At 35.1% G+C, this 23,768-nt stretch overlaps 1 protein-coding gene across 9 annotated transcripts in view; it reads right to left on the bottom strand.

Annotated features, from left to right (window-relative positions):
- The window catches only part of CDH12 (cadherin 12), a 576,725-nt gene that overhangs the window by 301,029 nt on the left and 251,928 nt on the right, over positions 1-23,768 (bottom strand). For 2 of the 9 annotated variants that reach the window (XM_064662110.1, XM_064662102.1), the window contains exon 1: positions 1,143-1,343. The exons of the other annotated variants lie outside the window; for them this stretch is intronic. The gene's annotated coding sequence lies outside the window, so the exon portion shown is untranslated. Of the gene's footprint in view, positions 1-1,142; positions 1,344-23,768 lie in introns of those variants that run through there. 9 annotated transcript variants of the gene reach the window in all.

Consider the following 23,768-nt stretch of genomic DNA (forward strand, 5'->3'; position numbering starts at 1 on the left):
TAATCAGTTTACTATTCTTTATTTAAATAACACATAAAGCTTAAAAACAAGCTTTTAACATGAGCTGGACAGAAGCATGTTAAGAATGGTTAGAACATAAAAAATCTGTGCTCACATAAAGCACAGTCAGAATTATTTTATTTTAAGATTATTAATCAATAAATATATTTATATTCTCAACAGTTTGACCCAAGTCATCATGTTTATTGTGCAAAATGTTATTATCAGTGGTCATATAAAATTCTTTACCAATTATTGGATACATAAATAAAACTGAAAACTAAAATCTTGATAAGCTTACTACTATTTGTGAGAAAAAACATTATGGTTACGCAAGCTAATTTCTTTATATCAAACTCTTCTGAACAGAGTTTTACAAGGTATTAATTTTAGACTCAGCAGTCTCTCTTTTTTTACCTTATTGGCTGAGAGAAAGTAATTATTGGCATAGTACCACATCAATATTTTAAGTATAGATTCACAATATGAAAATAAGGAAAGAGTTAACAGCTATTTCTATTTTTGATGAAAAGTGTCAAGAAATTGAAGAAAAAAAAGCATAAAGGCAAAAAACATAATTCATGATCAAGAAAACAAACCTGCTCAATGATAAATGACCAAAGTGGTAGTGAGGAGAATGGAGAAGGGACATCAGTAAGTCAGAATAATTTTAAAATAAGTACTACCTAGCTACATTGACAGTATAGCATAGGAAGAAGCAGATCCCACTTAAAGGAATATTACTGCTTCATATAAAATAATTTCTTTTTCCTCCATACCAAATTCCCCCCATGCCAACACAAAAGCTTCTTCAAGTTTGGCTCAGAAAGTAAACGCAGGACTTGTCCTTTCGTCACTGAAAGGATGTTTTTTTGAACTCTCAAGTCCAATCTTGTATGCTATCAGGTTTCTAGTCACTGAGCAACCAATCTGTCATTTTTATTCTGGTTTTAAAAAGTTTTATAACCTTCTCATTTTTAACTAAGGTTTTCTATCCTTTCGCTATGCTTCTATGCCGGGAAATAAACCAGGAGCCGCAGAAAACCCCTACACAACCCTCCAACTTAAAACACTTAGAACTTGTATAGCAAGTACTTTATGCCCAGTACAGCTGCTGGCAGAGAAATTGGCTCCGATCTTACCTCCCACGTCTCCTGTAGCTCGACCGCTTCCGCTGGGTAGTTGTTTATTTCTTGTTTCCTTTCATATCCCTGACCTTTTTCCTAATGTGTTGAGCTGCGTTTGAAGTCACAGTGATGAATGAGTTGTGATCATGAGAATCATAGTGAGGGTGCAGCATGCAGGGTTGTTTCTCTGGCATCATAGTAGCAGACAGAGGAGGGGGGAAGTGGAAATCTGACAGGTTTAGCTTGCTGACAGCCCATGTTTATAGGCTCTGTAAAGAATACAGATGAGACAGAGGAAAGGCAGAGACGACAATGACATAATAAATCTTAGCTCCAGTGTTTTCAGACCAAAAAAGTGAAGAAATAAAATCAAGTTTGAGTTGTCATTAATGGTTAAGCTGTCACAGAACTGAACCTCTTTACTGTCTGCTTCTTTAGATGAGATGAATAGATATAGTACACTCCACTGTACAGTACTTCTGCTATTTGCACAGAAAATTGCAGCCCTCTCTCCCCCTTGACCACAAAATACCTTAGGTAATAAATGAGTTAAGCATTCTAGTTCCAGTACAAAGGGTGATAGATCTGCATATATTTAAAAATAATAAATAAATAAATAAACAAACAAGCAAATATGTGAAGTAGCAGAATAAAGACCAGCCTCCATTCTGAAAGCAGCAGTCAATTACTCAGCTGCTTCCAACACCATGTTGCTTGATTTCAGTGGAGCAATGCCAGTTTATATCAGGTGAGGTTCTTGCCTCTTGTTTTCCTTTGGGAAAAATTCCAAGTAAACTTTAAGTAAATTCCAAACCACGAAATAAAGACTGAGAGATTTTACCTAATATCAAATGTTAAAATGTTTACAATTTTTTTCCAGTGTCCCAGATACAGTAAAAGTTTCTTTCACTGTTTTGAATATATCCAGCACAAACATGACTTGTGATGCAGCTGGATTTTGAATAGACTACGTCTTGCAAATAGACTTTTTCAGAGCTGCTCTCATTTCTCAAATTACAGTGATTCCTACAAGACCTACAACTTTTCACAATTCCCTCTTATGAAAAAATAAGAACAAGTATGTAAACTGTCACTGCAAAATATATTCATTATTTTTAACCAGTTATCACCATCGACAAAAGACAGTCGATGTAAAAGCAGACTTCTGCCTAATTACTGGCAAAGACAATGCAGAATTTTTTGTCAGAAGCTGTAAAGTTCGTATCCATTTTCAGTCATTTGAGTCCAATTGTAGGAATGGAATACATAATACACATTTTGCTGCCCTTGGCAGATTACCTTACTGTTGAATGTAAAAAAGAGAAGGCCATTATACCCAACTGAACTAAGAGATCAAAGAGCACATCAAGCACCACAATTTAGACAGAAGAACCACATTGAAACACAGATATGTTTTCCCCACTGTCTTCCAATAGCAACACATGCTTTCAGGCCAGATTTCATGTTTTTTATAGCTTATTTGTTAACTGGAGATAAAGTGTTTGTTAACTGTTTCAGGTTCCAAAATTATGTATGCCATCCTAGAGGTCTAATCCACACAAGGTCAGTTCACCCATCCATCAGCATGCAAAAATGTAAAGAGGGCAATCTTAGTTTTACAGTATGTGAAAAGCAGAAGTGTAAGGGACAAATATCTTTGTTTATTATAACCTGCCTTTTTCATCAAGGCACCCTTGTTAAATCAGGAACATGTGCTAAATTTATAGAAATTAAGGTTAGCAGAAGTAGCAAGTTTTCATGAAAATCAGACTTCTTTAAGGCACCTAAAAAAAGAATAATCACTAACAGTTTTTGAGAGAGAGAAAAATTCTCTTCCTAAATTTGGAGGTGGAGGGAGAAGTGGATTATCTGAAATAATTTTTATTTGAAATATTTATATAGCTCTCTTACTAGTCACTAAAGTAGCAAGGTATTGTTTTTGTTATATATTAACAGTTGGTTACCTTACAGAATTGAGCAAGTTTAAGTGGTTTGTCCAATAGCTCCGAGAAAGATAAACATAGTCTTCCAATCTCTTGATCTAATTGATGCTGCATTAGACACACCCCCTACTTTGCAACTGCTTGTATTTTGTAATTGCTTGAACCACCAATTGCTGTATTAAATGGTATATACTTATCAGATCCATTATATTTATGCATAATAATGTTATTTCTTCTAGTCTTTCTAGATACACAATGAAAACACAATGAAAAAGAAATTATCTACAAGAAATTATATTTCTTGTTATTGCTTCCTTTGGCACACTTTTAAAATGTTATCAGCTCTTCTCCCAAAATTTTCATAAATGAACATTTATTTATGAAAAATAAAATAGTGAAAAAAATATTGTATAAGTAGAAATAATAATACAAACTCATGAAGTAAAAAACCCATGCCAACAAACACCCAAGATTAATCAACACACATATCTGGTACTCATGAGAGAACCAACCTTCTATATTGTCTCTTGAAACTACTCTCAATTAATAAAGATTTTTCATGGTAGTTATAGTTCAATTTTTCACGTACATCAACAGCTGAAAAGTGACAAATTGACAAACTAAGACCTAAGCTTTTACTGTCTGTACAGATCCTTATATACAGATTAGAATAAAGAAGACTGATTCTGCAAAAAGTCTAGGTAAAGGGGAAAGAAGGCAGCAAAGTTTTAACTGTTGTACCTCTGTGGTTATAGTTCTAGCTCTTCTGATCTGTTAGCTTGTGACTATAGTGACCTTTCATGCCCATGCCTAACCTTGCCCTGCTCTCCATTATTCTCGTACCTCTACACCTCAAAACAAAAAAGGTAGCTCACACTAAGAGATTAAAAGAACATGTTTTCTTCCAACGAGTAATTATTTTTGAAAGCATAGGTACCTTTCTAGCATTTTGGGAATATAAAAACAAACCTAACCTTTACAGTCAAAAATCCTTGTGTTTTGTTCTTTGCTTTTCAAAAATTTATCTCTGGGGGTGTAGATGAACATTAAGAAAAAAATTGTGATAGGAACTTATACTGTCTACCCACCCAAAGTCAAGCTGTCATCTCAGCTAAGAATGCTGACATTCAATGTTATATTCAGCTAAAGATAGAATGAGTGAGACTCCTGCCTAACAGGACTGTCATCAGTGGAATTGTTTTATCCCAGATCTGGGGACTACTTCTATTCTTATGCTGAAAATAAGATTTTGACTCTTTCCAGACTATTGCCAAAACAAACCTTTTTTAGTCACTTAACTTTTTTTATCGATTACAGGTGTTTGCAACTGTTTCTTCACTTTGTTAATTCCCACCTTTCTAAGCAGGATCTTAATCCTAACACTGTAACTATTATTTATAAAATCAGGGACTAGGGAGAGATCTGTTTGAATCGGACTCTTCCCATTATTTCTAATGGGAAGTCTGTCAAACCTTGCTACCTAATTAAATCCTAAAAATTATTCTTTTTTCCTGATAGCATGCTGTAGGCACTCATTGAGTGTCAAAGATAAAATGCAAGATCAATGCTAACACCAAACTCAGGTTGGCATCAGTGGAAGTTATATCTATGTCACGGATGATGTCATTCCTGTAGTAAGAAGAATCAAAGCAGCTTCTCCAGCTCCTATTGATACACAAGAGATTTCTGATTTGTACCAGGGAATCAGGCAAATATAAGATGCAAATAAAAAAGCTCTGAGGGGAACTTTGCCAGCCTCCCCAAGGTCTTCCTCTTTTCACTGCTAAACAACATGGGATAAATCTGGCTCCAAGAGGGGACAAAATTATCTAATGAAAGAGGTTTTGTACCAGTGATATTTTTTTTTTAGAACATCACTTTAATTCTGTGTTCAAGTAAGTCAAATGCACAGCTTTTGTGTCTGTATTATGAAGCAGCTGGAGTTTACTATACAAGCAGCCTAACCGTTATCAGATCATGCCTGCTTCTGTAGAATTATCTACTTTCCAAACAGGAAGTCAAAATGGGTATCTCAGTAAACTGAACAACATCTAAACAATTCAGTGACAAAGCTAAAACCACCAAGCACAACTCACATCTTTTTTTTCACAACATCCTGATCTTTGACCACACTGAAGAGCTAACACAGCCAGTTTTTCTATGAAAAATCTTCTACAAGTACCATGGAAAGGAACAGCCTGACCCTTAAAAGACACTCCGAGAGAGGACTAGCACAGAAGAAGAGCTCAGGCTGTGCTTACCAGATCTCCAAATGAATAAAGACATCCTCAAAAAAAGTTCAGAATTAGGTGGTTAATCAAAACATTGAGCTGTAAGGATCTCCTCATCCTACTGTGAGGGCATGTCAGGGGGAGATCAGGAAGTGCATATAAGAATGTACATTGACTTCCTGAGGCATTTTCACAGTCCAATGAGAGAAGAGACTTCACTGCTCTTCTTTTTGAGTGTCATATGATGCATAATTCACCAAGGAATAAGATTTAATTTTGGAGGAAGAAATGCTAGGAGTTATCATCACACATAAAACTTCAGCAAATTTTATTTGCATGAGACTGTAGTTCCTTTTGGGTTTAGTGATTTTTTTTTTTCCTTTTTAATTCCCTAAGAGTAAGGCAAAATATGTTTGGATCAGTTTTAGTTTGGAAGAAAAGAAATCATAACCTTCCAGCTTCATTTACGGGGAGTAGACTAAATTCTCTCTTGTTTTTTTCCATACAGTTTGACTTTAGGAATACAGGTATATAAAAAGCTATAAGAAATCTACCAGCTTCTGAAAGGTCAGGCAAAAATGAGCCTTTTGGCAAGCTTTTTTCCAGGTTGCTAAGACCTAACGGAACATTCCTATTAGTGCGATATTTGATATTGTTATCACCAAAAATAAAAGCTGGGGTTTGAAATTTATTTACAGCTTTATTTGTTACATACATTGTAAGCTTTCACAAATGAAACAGAATCTGAATTCAAGTCTTGGCAAGAAAAATGGTGCTGGAACTCATATAACATCCCTGTTGAAAAACTGAATTTGGTGTCATCATCTTTCTCAAAATAAAGTGTTAATGACTTCTCTTATGAACTTCTAGCATATGAAATGAGCTTAGACAATCTGTTTTCTCAAGAACTGAAGAAATTATTTCAAATATATTAAAAGGAATAAAACTTACACAGCAACCTTAACATATTTCCTTCTCTATCTTTTGGTCAGTGACTTTTACATGTTTTCAAGATAAGAGAATACAATAGTATTTGTCTAAATACATAGGGCAATCATCAGAGTAAATTCTCAGTAAGTCAAACTTCACTGCAAAAATTTGCCTGATTAAGGAACTAATGATTTTTCCCAGTATGAATAAAAATATATCTCCATGCTAAAAATGGAAACTATTTTATATCTAAAAATGTGTATAGGTACATATATACATATATATATTTAAAATATAGACCTACTACCTGTATATTACAAGCATATGTACACATATAGTGTATATATATATATATATATATATATATATATATATATATATATATACACCCATATATACAGGTTTAAAGCAGAATAGAATACCTACAAGTTAATATATTACTAATACATGCAATAGAAAATCATAGCTAAGTTAGAAAAAAACACGCTTAAGCCCATTACCAACACAGACCTGTGTTATTTTGGCAAATTTCTTGCAAAAGCTTATAACACGGTACGTAATAGCACAAACTGTAGATGTGAAATAATTTTGTAGCATTTTACTGTCTAGAGCAAGAAGTGAGTACAAAGGCAAAGAAGAATTTATCAGAAACTTCTCTCCATTGCAGTGTAGGTTCCATATAGTATATAGAGATAATATTTGTTACAAAGTTTTTTCTTCCTGAAACCGAGTAATTATAAAATACTCCTGTTTACATCGCTCGGTCTCACTCTATTTTTGAACTTATTTTATTTACCTACCTAAAATGGATAGTCTTTAGGATTGGGCCAGATCAGGTAGCTTGAAAACAGAGAATTGGAAACAGATCTTAAAAAAATATATTTATTTTTATACTCAAATTTTTTCACTTTACTTGTACACCACACTGACAATTTGGAAAATCAGCAAAATCCTTTAGCTGTAATAAAACACTCTTTTTCTATCATGTATTTCTTCTTCTCTTCTGTATATTTTGTGTATTAAATGTGAAAAGCACAGTGTACAGCAAATTAATCAAAGTAACCACCATATTAATAATTATGCTGTCTGACCTTACAGTTGTAAGCCAGCTCCACATTACAGAGATTCAACTCACACCCAAGCCCCTTGCTGAACAATGAGGAACATTGAAACTGCCTGTCCTGGTCCCTTCTCCACTGGTAGGTAAATATCAAATACACTTTAATTATGACTTATTGTATCATGAAGTTCACTATTTAACTACTCCAGTCCTGTGTGAATTTTAGTACACACTGCTTAAGTCAGCACACACAGCACTGGATTGCTGTAAAAAAAAAAAAAACCAAAGCCCACTAAAATTCAAGACAAAAGTACATTAATTTACAGGAAAAGAAGAATATAAAGGGCTTTTTCTCACACTTGAAATGCATATAACCTGCAAAGAGTAGCCAACTTATTACAGCTTGCCTATTCATTTATATATATGTATTTATATTTATATTTATATATTTATATATATATGTGTTTATATGCTGCAATGTTTGGCTTCATTAATGATAAATGTCATGAATGTAAACATTAACTCACCAAGCAGTGTGAGTAACTGATAAAGCACACAGAAATAGCTAAAGCAGTTTTGTTATGTGAAGCAATGTTTTTATGCAGGAAAATTTCATGCACTGTGGGAATAATTAAACGTCTAAATTACAGTTTTGTTTTATGTTGGGTACTTGCCATTGTAACCATTCCTTGCTTATCAGTTAAAGAGTTTTCTGTGTAAATGGCTGATCTTTGTGAATATGTTAACCTCTGAATATCTGAAAGGGAAGACACGACTGCACTGTTCTCCAGAAAGTAGCTATAAAAAATCATAATACAAAGAATACTTCTTATCTATTCCTATTTGAATCTGTTTCTTCTAAAAATGTCTAAAACTATTATATAATCTCTTCTATAAGGATACAAAGCAAAATCAAAATTATTTATCCATACTTCCATTATCTGGTTCTTTTATGCCAAAGTATTCTGACAGTCTAGATGAAAGAAATTACAATCTTTAGTCCCTTCACTTATTGCCCACATGGTTATTATTGACTTTGAAGTGTCTCATGGGAGGAACAAGTTCTAGAAACCTCCAGAAAAAACCTTATAGATTACTCCAGTCTAAACAGGAAATGTTACATAAAATGCATTTTCCAATCATAAATGATGGCACACAAGGAAACCATTGAGATTTCACACACACAAAAGAGGTCAGTAATTAAATTATTCTATATGATTTTTTCATCCTTCACTGATGTCAGTAAAGAAAGCATAACGTTTTTGGCTGATTTCTCTGAAACAGAAAACAAAATGTCTTTTTTGCTAATTTTTTTTTTCACTGAGAAGTAAGCTACTACGATGCTTCCTATTTGGTCACAGAACACAGAACAGCTTATATTCTCATTTCTCCTTAAAATTAAGAAAAAGAAAGGAATGTCTACATGTCTTGAAGCCAAAATGAGACAAAAACAGGAAGTTGAAAAAAATGGATTTTTTGAGGATTTGAGTGCATGAAAACAGGAAAGTTTTCAAGACAAAGAAACAGAAATCAAACTTCGTGGTTTAAGAACTAAAGGACATAGCTACAGGTTGCCATGACCCTTTCACAGATTCTTGAATTAGAGCTATGAAGCATGAGTAGAAAATGGAAAAATTGCTCAGCCTGCCAGACTAACTGTAGCAATTGACAGGAAGCTGAACATGAGCCAGCAGTGTGCCCAGGTGGCCAAGAAGGCCAATGGTATCCTGGCCTGGATCAGGAACAGTGTGGTCAGCAGGACCAGGGAAGTAATTCTGCCCCTGGATTCAGCACTAGTGAGGCCACACCTGGAGTACTGTGTCCAGTTCTGGGCCCCTCAGTTCAGGAAGGATATTGAGGTGCTGGAGCAGGTCCAGAGAAGAGCAACAAGGCTGGGGAAGGGACTGGAGCACAAGTCCTATGAGGAGAGGCTGAGGGAGCTGAGGTTGTTTAGCTTGGAGAAGAGGAGGCTCAGGGGAGACCTCATCACTCTGTACAACTCCCTGAAAGGAGGTTGTAGCCAGGTGGGGGTTGGTCTCTTCTCCCAGGCAGCTGTCAGTAAGACGAGAGGGCATGGTCTTAAGCTCTGCTAGGAGAGGTTTAGGTTGGATACTAGGAAAAAATTTTTTACAGAGAGGGTTATCAGACATTGGAATGGGCTGCCCAGGGAGGTGGTGGATTCTCCGTCCCTAGTGGTATTTAAGATGAGACTGGATGTGACACTTAGTGCCGTGGTCTAGTAACCATGGTGGTAGCGGACCAAGGGTTGAACTTGATGATCTCGGAGGTCTTTTCCAACCCAGTTGATTCTATGATTCCATGATTCTAAGAATACTTGGACAACATTAGCTCTACCATGTGCCAGAGTTTCATCCTTATTCTGCAACTGTCTGCCTGTAAAACCTACCCTCCTAACCCATGCAATCAAGCCTTGAGAAACATTACATCTCGCTGTTCAGGTACTTCCCTCCCTAAGCAATATTTACACTTCCTGTACTTCACACACAGCTAAAACCAGTATTCTTGGATATATGGATTGTTTGTCCCTAGTGTAGAGATTGACTTTATGTATTTGAGCAGGATGTGCATTTCTGGGGTACCAATAAGACATTCAGCAATCAAATACTTGACTGCAAATCCATCTGGATAGCCAACTAAAAGAAAATAAACCCCCAGTGTGTTCTGGCACTTACTTAGAGGTCAGTGAATCAGTGAACCTCAAATCAATTAAAATTTGGTGAGCTGTAATGTTCAAACCACCAGCACTTAAACATTCAGGAAAGCGTCTGCATTACAGGAAAGTTATTATTCAACCACCACTTGTCAAGTCTGACAAATGGCCATCCCTTTTGGCTTACTAAAATGCATTGCCACAGACAATAGCTAATATAACTGGACTGAAAGTGGTAAAGGCTATGCCCTACACGGAAGAAAAAGGTAACATGCATTTCTTTGTGTAAAGTAGTAAAGTAAAAAGTAGTAATCATTCACATACTTTATATATGCAGACAAATATACCACTATTTCTTAACTATATAAATAATTATCATTAAGTAAACAAATAACGTTTTTAGAACTCTGTTACATACTGTTACAACACTTCATTATGACTTCATTCTCAGACATCTAGTTTTATGAGATGTGAAAAATGATGTAGCTGCATCTTATTAAATTAAATTAGACACCACATGCAGCTTAAGCAATTGCTGTAATTACTCTGTAATTTCTAAAATACATATAATAGGAATACACAAATGATATAAAGCTCATTTTTATGTAAACAGAGTAATTAATACCGAAATCTCAAACTCTCCTGACTGTCAAAAACAATATGATTGCAAACTTTAGGAAGGGCTGGCACAGTGCCTTCAAAGACTTGAGAAGAAATTGGGTAATCAGCTTTCAGTGTAACAAATATATGCATACGGCATGCAAATGAAATTCAATAGGTATTATATAACAAACACTCTAGGATATGAAGCTATGATTCACCATTTGCTTTTTGTCTGGATAATAAAGACTAATTGCAACTGTGCTCATTTGAATTGGAAAAAAGCCATCAATCTCACTATCGAAATGCAAAATGTGGGAGGTGGCTCCTATCACATCTATCTTTGCTTTATTTTGGTGGTCTGTTATTCCGTCACACTCTTACCATGCACAGTTCAAGCTTCACAAAATTTTTAGGTAAAAATGCTGAAGTAAAAAGGCTAGGAACCTTTCTCAAAGGCAACACCAGAATTAGTTTCACCAGTGTTACACCAACTAAAAACTGTGTAATGCAATAGGAAGTCACAGCCTTAGTGTATATTAGAAGGCAAACAACAACCATTTAAAGGGGAGTGAGTGTAATAAGGCCAAAGGAACTATAAAGATGATGGATACAAAAGGAATAATGTGCAAACTTCTTCTGCATTTTATATTATGGGGTGCATATCAAATATTGTACATGTTCATTTGAACAAACACCATTTTAGATATTGCAAGTGAAATCCCACTTGTCATTTCTTAGCACACTTACTGAGTATTAGGGTGGAGACATGGATATTAACCTTTTTCTTTATTGTTTGCTTTCAATATGTCTTTCCCAGGAATCCAGCATATCAAAGTGAACAATTCTCTTTTGTTTCTAGCCATTGAAGCATTTTGAGGGAAAGGACAGCAGTTTAGACTAATTTTGTAATTATTTTCTTCATCCTGGCCTAGAAAATATTCATAGTGCTGATTGATGCTGATATCCTATGACTACATTAGGACCAGCAGCAAATACTCCGGGGCAATTGCTTTTGAAATTCTTTAGCAGTTATCTAAGGAACATTCACAACAGGATTTATTTATGTTTGTTCTACAAACAATTCTTGTTTTTTCATGTAAATTTTTCAAGAATTTATGATTATAGAGAAATTTTCCTTGAGCAAAAATCACAGAAACCTGGAATCAGTTATAAAACAGCCTGATATTCTACTTTTCTATATCTTAATTAGTAACAGATAAGCTGTAAAGATGAAATACAAGATGTGAAACTTTCCACACAAATCTCTTTAAGAAGGAAAAGCTTTATGAAATCTAAAAAAATAGACTTTGTGGTTTATTGCTGTTATGACTGCTCTTTTCAGGAAGAAGTACTTTATAATCACCCCTGCTTCATGATTTGGTAGAAACTAGGTTCCTGAAATCTCATGATTATATTTACTTTCACTACAGCAGTTCGGAAAAGTGTCCTTCACAAGCATGTCTCTTATTTACAAGCACTGTGTGTTGCAGTACAAGGTTTGTAAACCAAATAGAAAAAAAATTCAACTTTATCATGATTTTGTAAATGTAAACCCTATAACATATGCAAAGTTTAATCAAAGAACTTGTAAAAACTCTTACAAAATGTCTCTGGCAGAGCCAAACCCAAGGCAGTCAAGTTACAAGTAGTGTCTTAAATATAATACAAAAGAGAACTTTCAAAATCTCAGTGTTAGAAGTCCAGCTGTAATGTACAGCATCTCTATTGTATAAATGTTGATCATGGTTGTCTTCTTACTTGATTTACAAATTCAAGTCAATGTTTTCGAGGAAAAGAAAGACAGAAAAATCAAACCAATCATCTGCTTATATCTATAACCGTATCTATCAACTTTAGCAAGATTCTAGGTAAAATGATGTGACAGTTTTCAAAAAAAATCCACGCTTTATAATAAGTTACATACTACATGAAACTATTTGAAAGGTGATTTAAGGGTAAAATCTAAAAATTAAACTGAACAACAGCATAGCACTTTCTATTTACTGATCCCAAAAAAAGGAAGTTAAGTGTAATTATATCTGTAATTCATGTTAATGAGGAAGTGGCTTGCCCAAAACCCAGGAATAAGTCAATGGAACAGTATCCCACTCTAATGCCCTACTCAAGAAACATAAAAATAGAGCAAATTTTGTCCTGATGGACAAGTGATAATTATCTGAATAGGAACAATCAATTTTTACCTGAAACCTCTAGTGCTTTTGTTCTTCTTCATTGATATGGTGTCAGAATTAATGTCAATTAAAATCACTTCTGACTTGCTTCTGGCAGAGGGAAAAAGTGTGGGAAGTGGTCAGAGGGGAAAAAAAAAGGGAGCTAATACATGAAAGCATCAACATTGAAAAGCCTTTTCTTTCTAGATGGTCCTTGTTAATTCAGTACTACATGACTACCAGATAATGGTATAATCCTAAGGAAGAAGTTTGTCAATATTTGCAGGCAACTTGAGGGTTATACTAGATACTTATCTGATCACTCAAGAAAAATCTCTCAGTCTATTTTCTAAAGGTACTTTTTTTGCTATTTTCCGCAGGAGAAAATGACAGACTATTTGAGACTCCTTGAATTCTCCATAAAAAAAAAAAAAAAAAAAAAAAAAAAGAACATCTTAATTCAAGCTTATTCTGGCAAAGGTTTTCCGTTATTTATTACCCTTCCTGTAAAAAAAAAAGCCACACTGGCAACCATTTAATGTATATTGGTCAGTATTCAGCAATGTAGAAGCATGGTTGAATGGCTATGAAAGTCTGTAGCCAGTAGGCTTAAACTCCCTTGCATGCCATAGTAAGATAGAGTATGTACACAGAACACAGTGCCACTGCTGCGTTTTAAATAAATAGCAATCCATTAAAGTGCTTTTTTTCCCCAAACACGACAAACTTCTCTTCTCGTAGATTTCAGACAGCTTGAGGGCAAACAAGGTTACTTGTCAATTTATAGCTAAGTTTATACCTGTGAAGGTCCCATGGGGCTCTAAAACTCAAATGAATGTCCACTTCCTTTATTCTGCACTTGGGCTTTTGAGAGGCACATCCTCCAGGTGCATTAATGTTGGCTGAGACTCATTAATATGGCAAGACAGAAATTGTAAGTTTCTGTGAGATGTTGCACCCACTTTAGGATTCTAACAGCCAGTTTCACTAAAGATCTCTGTACCATTAATTCTGTGGTACTCTTAGTAGAAACATATAGCAACAATATATTACAGACAAACTAATGCTGAGCAGTGAGAGCAGTTCCAAACACAGTAGTAGAGAAGAAAAATCCAACTGAGGCATGAAAAAGTTTAGTGTCAACACTTACAGGTAGCTTTCCAGCTATTCACTTTCATACAGTATTATTATTCTCTTTTGCCTGTTCCTGCAGATAGATTTCAAATGCTTCTTTAAGCATTTTAAAAACAAAGCATGGTTCACATCCTTTTCCTCCTTCAAATGTTTGTCAGTACATTTCTGTGTTTCATTAGGCATCTCACTGCTAAGAAGTCATTTAGAGAGAACATGATCCATTTGTGAAACAGAGACAGTTAGTCAACTGAACAGTTAGTTTCAAGAAACTGAACACCCATCACAGGATTGCAGATTTTCTTTTCCTTTCTAACCAGTTGAGGCGAACAGAAGCAGCTGGAACAATACCACTCATTAACGAATTTGTGAGAAGGTAGGCAACGTATAAAAATTCCAGAAAAATATTTACCAAGTCCAAATTAGCTGAATGATTCCCACCAACTTCAATAGATTTCAAATGTTGCCTCAAATATACTTTTATTTTATGCAAATTTAGGGATCTTATGAAGACTTACGTATTTACCCACTTGTGTCTTCAGAAGTCTTGTAGATTTAAGCTTTGGAGGAGAATATTCACTTGAGGATTCTAAGAGCTAAATATCATTCTACCAGTGAGGGAATTTACAGTAGGAATGTTATTAATATTGTTTAAGGGCAGAATATATGTATTGAAAGACAAAGGCAGATGTAGCAAAAGGACCTCTTTACTTCCTAGTCATAAATACATAAACATGATCTCCATAGATATAATTTAGTCTTTTCCACAGAAAAATATAGGTTGGAAGAAAAGCCATCTGTCCAAACTTCTGTTAAGACACAGCTAATTTTGAAGAGAAATGATGTTGTTCAAGCGCTTGTAAGTTCTACTAGTTTTCTTGATAAACAACCCTGTAACACAACATGCATTATAATATCTCTTCTTCCTCTCAGACAAAATTCTTTAATAATGCAGTACATGGTCTTGGTGCTTTCCTTGTGTGAGCTACAAAAGCTTTTTTTGTAAAAACAAATCCAAAGAAGACCATGGCAACAATCAATTGCTATGTGAGAGTAATGTAGGTGAGAAGGAATAACTATGCAAATTTTAAAAGGTGGAAATAAACAACAAACCAAAAACAACCCCAACCAAACCAACCAAACAAAAACCCACAAAAACCCCAAACTCAATACCAACCAAACAAAAAAAACTAAACTGAACAGCTGCTTTTGATTTTTTTGACTTTCCATTTATTTTGTTCCTCATCTTCTTTCCTGCCTAATGACTTTTTTGCAATATATAAATAAATCAAATCTATGGATATTTCTATAATGTTTCTGATCTTATTAACAGGACATCTTCCACTGTTTAAAAAAAGCCAGAACACAAATAACATTAATCACATGTTGAGTTAATTCCTTGTTTAGTCTTCTCACAGCCACTTTTTCCTAAGACGGTACAGGCAGTATGTGATCTATGGATGTACTGAGTCATTATCTACTCATAATTTTCCTCTTGGCAGGAACAACTCAGCTGAGGGGGTTATGAATGACTCTGTATCATACAGAAGTTGCAGAAGGGGTGCCATGGATCAGAAAGCCCTTTCCACTGATCATTTTCAAAACCCTCTTTGAAACAGGATGAGTTTATTATCATAGTAAAAGAGGTTAAAATTTGTCAATTTCAAATTTGGCAATAGAGTTTACAGGTCGAAGACTCTATCTTATGTTACTTCGGGGTCTCATGATATTTGGTCTCCATCCTGTGCCTGAAAACTGCGCTTCCCTCAGTCCAGACCTCTGATCCTGCACAAGCCATGTGCAAGAAAAGTGTTACTCAGAGGAAAGATTTTTATCTGTTGAAAAGATGTTCTTATATCACAGAATCAGAATATTTTGGTCTGGAAGAGACCTTTAAAGGTCACCTGTCCAACCTGGTCTGGAGCCCTGTCCATCCAGAGATGGAGCATCCACATCTTTTTTGGGCAATCTGTTCCAGGATTTCACCACCTTCACTGTAAAAAAATTATTCCTTACATCTAGTCTAAATCAGCCCTCCTTCAGTTTAGAACCATAACCCCTTGTCCTATCACAACAGCCCCTGCTAAAAAGTTTGTCCCCGTTTTTTTTATAAGCCACCTTTAGGTACCAAAAGGCTGCTATAAGGTCTCCCTGGAGCTTTCTCTTCTCCAGGCTGGGAAGCTCCAACTCTCTCAGCCTTTCCTCTTAGGAGTGGAGTTCCATCCCTCTGATCTTTTTCATGGCCTTTCTCTGGATCATCCGCGACAGATCCGTGTCTTTCCTGTGCCAAGTGTGCCAAAACAGATACTTCTACCCTTGCTGAGGAAAATCACATTCCTGTTCAACTGACTATCATGCAGCACACGTTTAAAGAGACTGCTCAAGAACACAGACGAATGGCCACAGGATAACATTACTGCATTAAAAAAATTGAACTTTTATCCTCTTGTTTAAAATCTGCTCGTGATTCACACAGCTGTAGCAACCATACCACTCACAACCAGCAAAATGAATCTCATGTATCAAGGTAATGGCCAAACCCTTAGGTTGATATATAATATGCTACAGCGTCTTGAGAAATGAGTAACACGTCATTGTGCAAAATATATATATGTAGCAGGCAGAAGTTTGCATGCATAAAATACAAGAAACTTAGTTTTAAAGCTGTATATGTCAGAAATTTTCTCCAGAAACACTGACAAATGTACGTTAATACATTGACAAATGTATCTTAATAACTAGTTACTGCTTCCTTTAAAATTAAAAATAAACAAACAAAAAACAATCAACAGACTTTTCTACTATTTTTCTACAAATTAATATTTTAATTTGTTTATGAAGCATTCCTATACCAAAGTCATCATACTACTAAAGAAACTAAAAATTTCTCTAAATGAGGATTTATATGTTAATATTATCTATATGAGAATGTTCTTTGTCTGGAGTTTCTCGGTATTATCACAAACACTTTCTCTTCAGTTTCTGCTGTTCTCTGTTCTCATATATGTTCAGCTACAGAACCAACCAGCTATTTGTTGTGGTAACTGTTTTCTCCATTTTGAGTGTACTCACACAAAAGCAGGACAAGCAGCATGATCCATAACTGAATATGAGGGAGAACAGGAGACAACCGGCAATATTAAAAAGAAAACATAAACATGTGAAAATATGTTTCATGCTTCCTGTGTCAGGAAGCATGAAACTCCAGCAGCTGGTCACTGAAGGTATCAAGTAGAAGGGTGTGGCCAAGTTCAGGGGCTCAGGGTTAGTGTCCATATTTTCAAATGTAATTTTCTTTCTCTATTTTTTTTTCCTTAAAAGCTGTATTCATGCTACATTATAAATGTATATCAATAAAAATGAAGCACAATATAAACATATAATTTTGCATCTATCTTAGAGAATATACTCAGATATCATACATGTTCCTTGGAGTATCTTCTGGTCTTTATAATGCTGTTCCTTTATGAAGAAAATTGAAAAGCTTTTTTTACAGGAGATCTGAAAGGAAAGGAATCTCTGAGGCTGTTTGTATAAATTGGTATCTGACACCAGATATTTGACCAAGCAAGTACACAAAAGGAGAGATGATGTTGAATGCAGACACTTTTTAAGGGAGAAATCTGGCTACTATGTCCATTGGAAAGCCTTTATATAGCTCAATAAGCAATCAGGGAGAAACTTTATTGTGCCTGAATCAATAGACACTAATACAGTGCATTTCTGCCTTCTATACAATCATCTCAGCTGGAGTAACTTCAATTCAGGACTTCTTTCTTCTTTTCCTTTCATTTTGGTTTAGACTACTTTCTTCTCTCTTCGTGTTTGAATGTTTACATTCAATTAAGGATTTTCTCCTATATTTATCAGCAGTGTTTGATCTAAATTACAAGAATAACCAACATATAATCCTGGGTCATTCAGAATGTCTCATTAGCTTGTTGATTATTTGAGAGAAGGTTTCATTACCATGCAAATAGGTTCTTTACTCAGACAGACTAATGTTCAGTGTTTTATGAATTATGTCCTGCAACAATTAAACTCATCAAAAGGTACACAGCAAATGAAATTTATATTATACAGACTAGTTATTATTGCCACAAAGGATAAGGGGATAAAAAATGTTTGTTATAATTTCTAAACTGTCACTGACTTTAGTATAACATAGCTTAAAAGCTTAAATTCAGGTCACACAACAAAAAGACAGCACCAAAATATTCATTTGGAATCACTTCTTTTCATGTATTTCTTTCTGTTTTAACAATAAGACACAAGACATTCACTACTGATGTTTCTAGAAGATTGCACCACAATTCATTTTGGCCCTTGAGGAATAAAGGTCAGGCTTAAGCTAGAAAAACAGTGAAATGAATCGTCAATCCACTGAGAATGTACCAGAGCAGAGGAAATATCAGCTGACAAGTTGACACTGTCAACTCCTAGACTGGTATGATATTTACACAACCTACTTTATGCAGACTTTAATTCGGCTTTTCATTTATGTGCCCTGAAATGCTGTGTTAACTCCTGTATTATCCTTGAGCATTTAGGGACAGCCATTTAATTTATGTGCTTAGATTATAGCTCTTCATCTTGTCTTTCTAATTTGAAGGTATAGAAAACTCTGACTGGATAGTAAGACAGAAGGAAAATAAAAGGGAAACCTTTCCCGCTGCACCATAGTTCTGCCCCCAGCCTCATCACCAGCTTCATTCCAGAAACTCAGTGGTTTTCCTGGGCTGCAGCTATCTATGCACGGTCTATCTGTGTCCCTAAGAACATTTTTTTGTCACTCTGGGAAACTGGCTCTATTTTCACTGCCTGTTTTTAGCAGCCTTCCTCTGCCTCCTGTGCTGCGTGCTCACTGCTTGGCTTAGCTCTTACCCCAAGGGTCTCCATATCTTTTGCCTGCAGCCCAAGACAGCTTGAGTCTTCCTATATTTGAGCATGCTCTCTAGGCTACTTCCAACTCTCCATTGCTCAGGAGCATTTACCCGGCCTTGTCATTCTCTTTTTTATGAATATCACACAGAAATGTACAGTACCATATAACAGTATATAAATTATTCTGTTCACAGGAAAAGAAAAAAAAGGGGTGAAACCTTTTTTTAAAAGGCAATAAGCAATAGAGGTTCACAGTTTGAATGCGAGCAAGGCAAGAAAAGTATCAACTTTCTTCTGGTAGGTACATGTGGATATATGACCATTTCCAGTTGACATAGAGCTGTGGATTTAAAGGCACTGGCTTACTTTAAACAATCAATGCTGATATCCCATATTGAGTAAGATGAATAGTTAGCCAAGCAGTTTAGTCAGTCATTCAGTTCTGCACTTATTTGATTAGACAAAGGATGCAGAGTGATCTCCCAGACACACAACATTAACCTTCAATCAATAACCACTTTAATGGTAGATGGACTCCTTTCTTCAGGCCTCTTCCAGTTGCATTGCTGTGGAATTTCTATTTGAATAATGATTAATATTCTCAATACATCAAAGATTAATTCCTGTTTACGCTGGAAAATGCTGCATTACATATTTCCATACGACAGTCTCTGTCCTCTAGTCATGGACCTTGACAATGACAGGATTTTGATTACTTTCAGAATAGTCTCCATGATGAACGGGCATTTTATACTTGTAGTAATCAGTAAGGCAGAAAATGTTTATAATGCTGTAATTTGAAGGAACCTACATATTCTCTGAAGTCTGAATTGCCAGAAGCAGCATTAGGGGCTGAGCACATGGATAAAAGAAATGCAGATGTTAAACCTTTTCCCCGCATATTTTTTCTTCTGTTCCTAATGCAACCACGATTAAGAAGGTAATTTATAGAAGGTTATGGTTTGGGCAGAAAAATAACTTTGTTCTTAGTTCATTTTGTTGAAATAGAGTGGAAACACATGATCAGATAGTAAATAAATGTTCAGTTCTTAGAAATACACCAGATTTAGAGAAACCAATTAAGAGATAGGTACATTTTAGTGACATTATAATATAAATAATATGCAATTAAGTTATGTTACCCAGTTTAAGATATAGGGACTAGTGGAACTCCTTACCACTAAGACTTTGTAGGCTTAGGATCTCCCTGACATTCTCTCTAAAACCTCATTTATCTAAATCACTAGGAAAAAAAACCAAACAAAACAAAACACAAAAAAGATCCAAACAAACAAACAGATAAAAAACCAAACCAAACCAACCAACCAACCAAACAAACCCAAAAACCATACTGAACCAGTATTTGAAACAGGTTTTATGTTTAACTAAAATGTTGCTAGGGGTATTTAAAAGACCATTACATTTTTCCATTGATATATCAATGTTTGAAAAACTCTTTTAATAGATCAACATTTGCAAAATTTTTTTAGACTCATTTGAAAATCACTTTTCTTTTTTTAAGAAAATCTTTGCTAAAAATATATATCTAAAAAAATTTTTAGACTCGTACTAATTATCTGTCTGTCTAAGGCATCAATGGCTATATTTTTAATTGCCAAATTGACCCAATGGGACGATGAGTCCTCATGTCAGTGAGATGAGTCCTCATGTCAGCCCAGCCCTATCTTACAGATGAAAAAAGATGGTTTGGTTTGGTTCTGAAAATCAACAGACTAAAATAACCTTGAGCTGAGGAAAAAAAAATAAAAAAATAAGTGCAATAGTCAAGAACCACCCTTCAAAAGAGTCTTGTTTCCTTTCCTCACTAAAACCAGAAGATCCAATTCCTATGAGAGCAACTTGATCCATGTGCTCTACTCATTGAGACAAAAAGAATGGAGAGGCCAGCTGTAGAGAGGGAATATGGGAATATGCCTATACTGCATGCAGAGCACGCAAAGCCGTATTTGCAGGCCACACAAAGATGATTTCTACTCAGTACTTGAGTTCACCCAGACAGGCTAATTATGGCACGAATCATTAAAACTCTTCAGTGTCCATTCTGAAAGAGTTACATTAAGAGACTAGCTAGAAACCAGGTTAGATGCTGACACACCACTTTTATGTCAGTGATTTTCAGAGCCATTAGGAATTTTCCTCGTGGTACAAAATTTCCAGGAGATGGACAATGTTCCCAGCAGTACCATCACCCAAAGCTCAAGATGCAGATTTCAACTCCAGCAAGGTTATACATAGGATTCCATAAATATCACTGTCTATTATAGTTTAAAAGCTGTTCATCCTTGCTGAAGTTAAGAAAAATTTGTTTTTGACATCACTTCTGCCAAGATTTATTCCTGAAAAATTTACATAAACTCAGCCCTATGAAGTCCACTGTAAAATAAGTTGTTTCTACCCTCTAGTCTAATATAGGAATACAAACTAAAATTAAATCTTTTATTTTCCACTAACTGGATATCAAATACACACCACCAAATTTGGAGCTTGGATGAATTTTCTTATCATGAACTTTTCCACCTAGGTGGAGAAAATAAAGAATTATCTCTTTTCTCTATTTTTAAACAGTGTTGAATAACAACGGGAAACCATCATTCTTTTTTTAGGAAATTCAGGAAATAGGCTGAAGTGGGCAGAAAACTGTAGAAGATTCATTGAGAATATTCTTGCTCATTATTAACTCCAGACTTGATTTAAATTTGCACTTCTTCATGTTGACTCGGAAAGAGTTTTGCTTGCTTAAAGCTCAATTGAAATTTCATAGGAAGGCAATAAAATTATTACTTTTGGTTTATATTTGTCAGATAATAAATAACCAGGCTCATTTTTTTTAATCTTTCTATATCACAGACACAACTCCAGTAGATCAAATCCTGGCAGTCTCAGCAAACACTAGTAGATGGTTTTTGCGAACATTTGTATGGTTTAATTCCTCATTATCTTTGTCATGCATTATTCTAAGTGGAAAAGAGTCAAAGCAAACAAGTGAGCTAGAGCAGAATCAACGTAAGCAACAGTTCAGATAAGAAGCATGACAAAGGTCAAAAGAGGAGAGGGAAAAAAATGACAAGTTGGCAGCAAATCAGTTTTCTATTTTGCCACAATGAACAAGAAAATGTGAAGATTGGATCTTACAGCATTATTCAATGCAGGATCAGGAAAAAATTACGTATATTTCTACCTGTTTACATGTACCAGAATCGGATGTTGAAAACCCTGCCTGGTTTTGTAGATGTAGCATTTCAATGTATTTATTGACATGTATCATACTTACCAGAAGTTCTTTATATATGCCTTACCTCTAATGAAATTAGTCTTATTTGCATAATTACATTAAAAATTACTTCTTTATGTAAAGAAGTGGAGCAAAATGGTTAGTCTGGCCTGAATAACAAGCCTGCAGTCTGAAAATATTTGATGACCACTAATATATAAGTCTTCCCAGCTTTTAATTTGCTAAATTATAGATTGAGGATACTTTGTTAGGGAATTACTGTTATATTTTCCATTGAACCTTTTGCCTTAATTGCACAGTTGTGTGTCTCACAAGACTTATACAGGAATGGAAAGCTACATTTGTTAATACATATGTGGCAAGAGGCCAAAATTTGTCAAACTAAAACTGACAATTGAGCATTAATTGAAAATTTCCCAGTCATTATTAACTGTGAATAAACATCGGACTTATTGAAAACCAGCTATTTCTGAATACCTGTCTATTCCAAGTACATAAAAACTCTGAGTTCACACGTATTTTTCAAGCAATAGTCCTTTCAAACAGAAGATAACAAATTGCAATGTACTTTTAAACCTGCATTCATCACTGGAACTTGTAACATCACAGTACATTTTGATCCTTTTTGTGATCCATACCTCCAAGATGGAAGGTTCACTGCTAACATCAGGGCGTGAGAGTCCAGTGAGACTCTCACACTATCAAAGAGCTAGTGATGCTGATTGTGAAGGAATCAAACTGCAGTGCAGTATTCTTCCCCTCTCCTTACCTTTCAGGCAATACCTTAATGAAATGAAGAAAACTGACAGAGACAGATGAGAACTCAGCATGACAACTGTTTTTAGAGGCATGCTGAGCCAAAACAATTTGATGCAAGCAATATTATGATCAATAACACCTCCTAGGCTTGCTCATTCCGTTATCTACAGGTCTGTGTGACTCCACCTTTTTTTTTTTCTTCCTTCTTATTTTTATTTATACAATTAAAAATGTTGCAGACTAGTGATAGTGAACAATTTCTACTGGATTCATTTTGGAAAAAGCAGTCAGTACCACCCTGGTGCACCTTTTGGGCATGCTTTGTAAACTTTACTGGTAAAACAAGACATTTAAGGTGTTCTCATTTGCAACACACATTGGCTAGTCCAGTTCAATTAAGGCTACTAGTAGAACAAAAAAGATAATGGAATTTCCTGAATGCTCCAGGAAAAAAATAGGTACAGCAAAATTATTTATTAAAAATAAGTTTTGTGTAGTACTCTCAAACTAAGCAAAGTCACTGGATCAAACTGTAGCTGAGGTAAACTAAATTAATTATATCAGCATCTAGCAAAGTAGAAACTGTCATGCAATGTCACATTGCAAAATACAAACTGTTATCTACTTGGCTATGATCCCCACAGAATACATTTCTTTACAATGTCACTGTTTTAGCAGAGCACCTTTTTACCAAATGTCAACTTAAATATAGTTTCGCTAAATATATTTTGGGTACATCAGCAGTTTTAGTAAAGTCAAAAAAATTAATGAAAACAATATAATTCTAGCAAGTCTAGGGGGACGCATTCTATTTTTAGGTGGAGTCAACCATTTACGATATGCAGTATGTAATTTTAAATTTCGTATTCACTGAAATAGAAAAAACCCAAAATATTTGAAATTAAAATTTTCCTACTTAAGGAAATGGTTGAATGTTTACACTTGCTTAAAAATCTTCCTTTATTTCCATTGAAAGAACATCTTGTTGAGAGTGAGATGCATTTG

The sequence above is a fragment of the Pseudopipra pipra genome, chromosome 1 (genome assembly GCF_036250125.1).
Source record: "Pseudopipra pipra isolate bDixPip1 chromosome 1, bDixPip1.hap1, whole genome shotgun sequence".
NCBI lineage: Eukaryota > Metazoa > Chordata > Aves > Passeriformes > Pipridae > Pseudopipra > Pseudopipra pipra.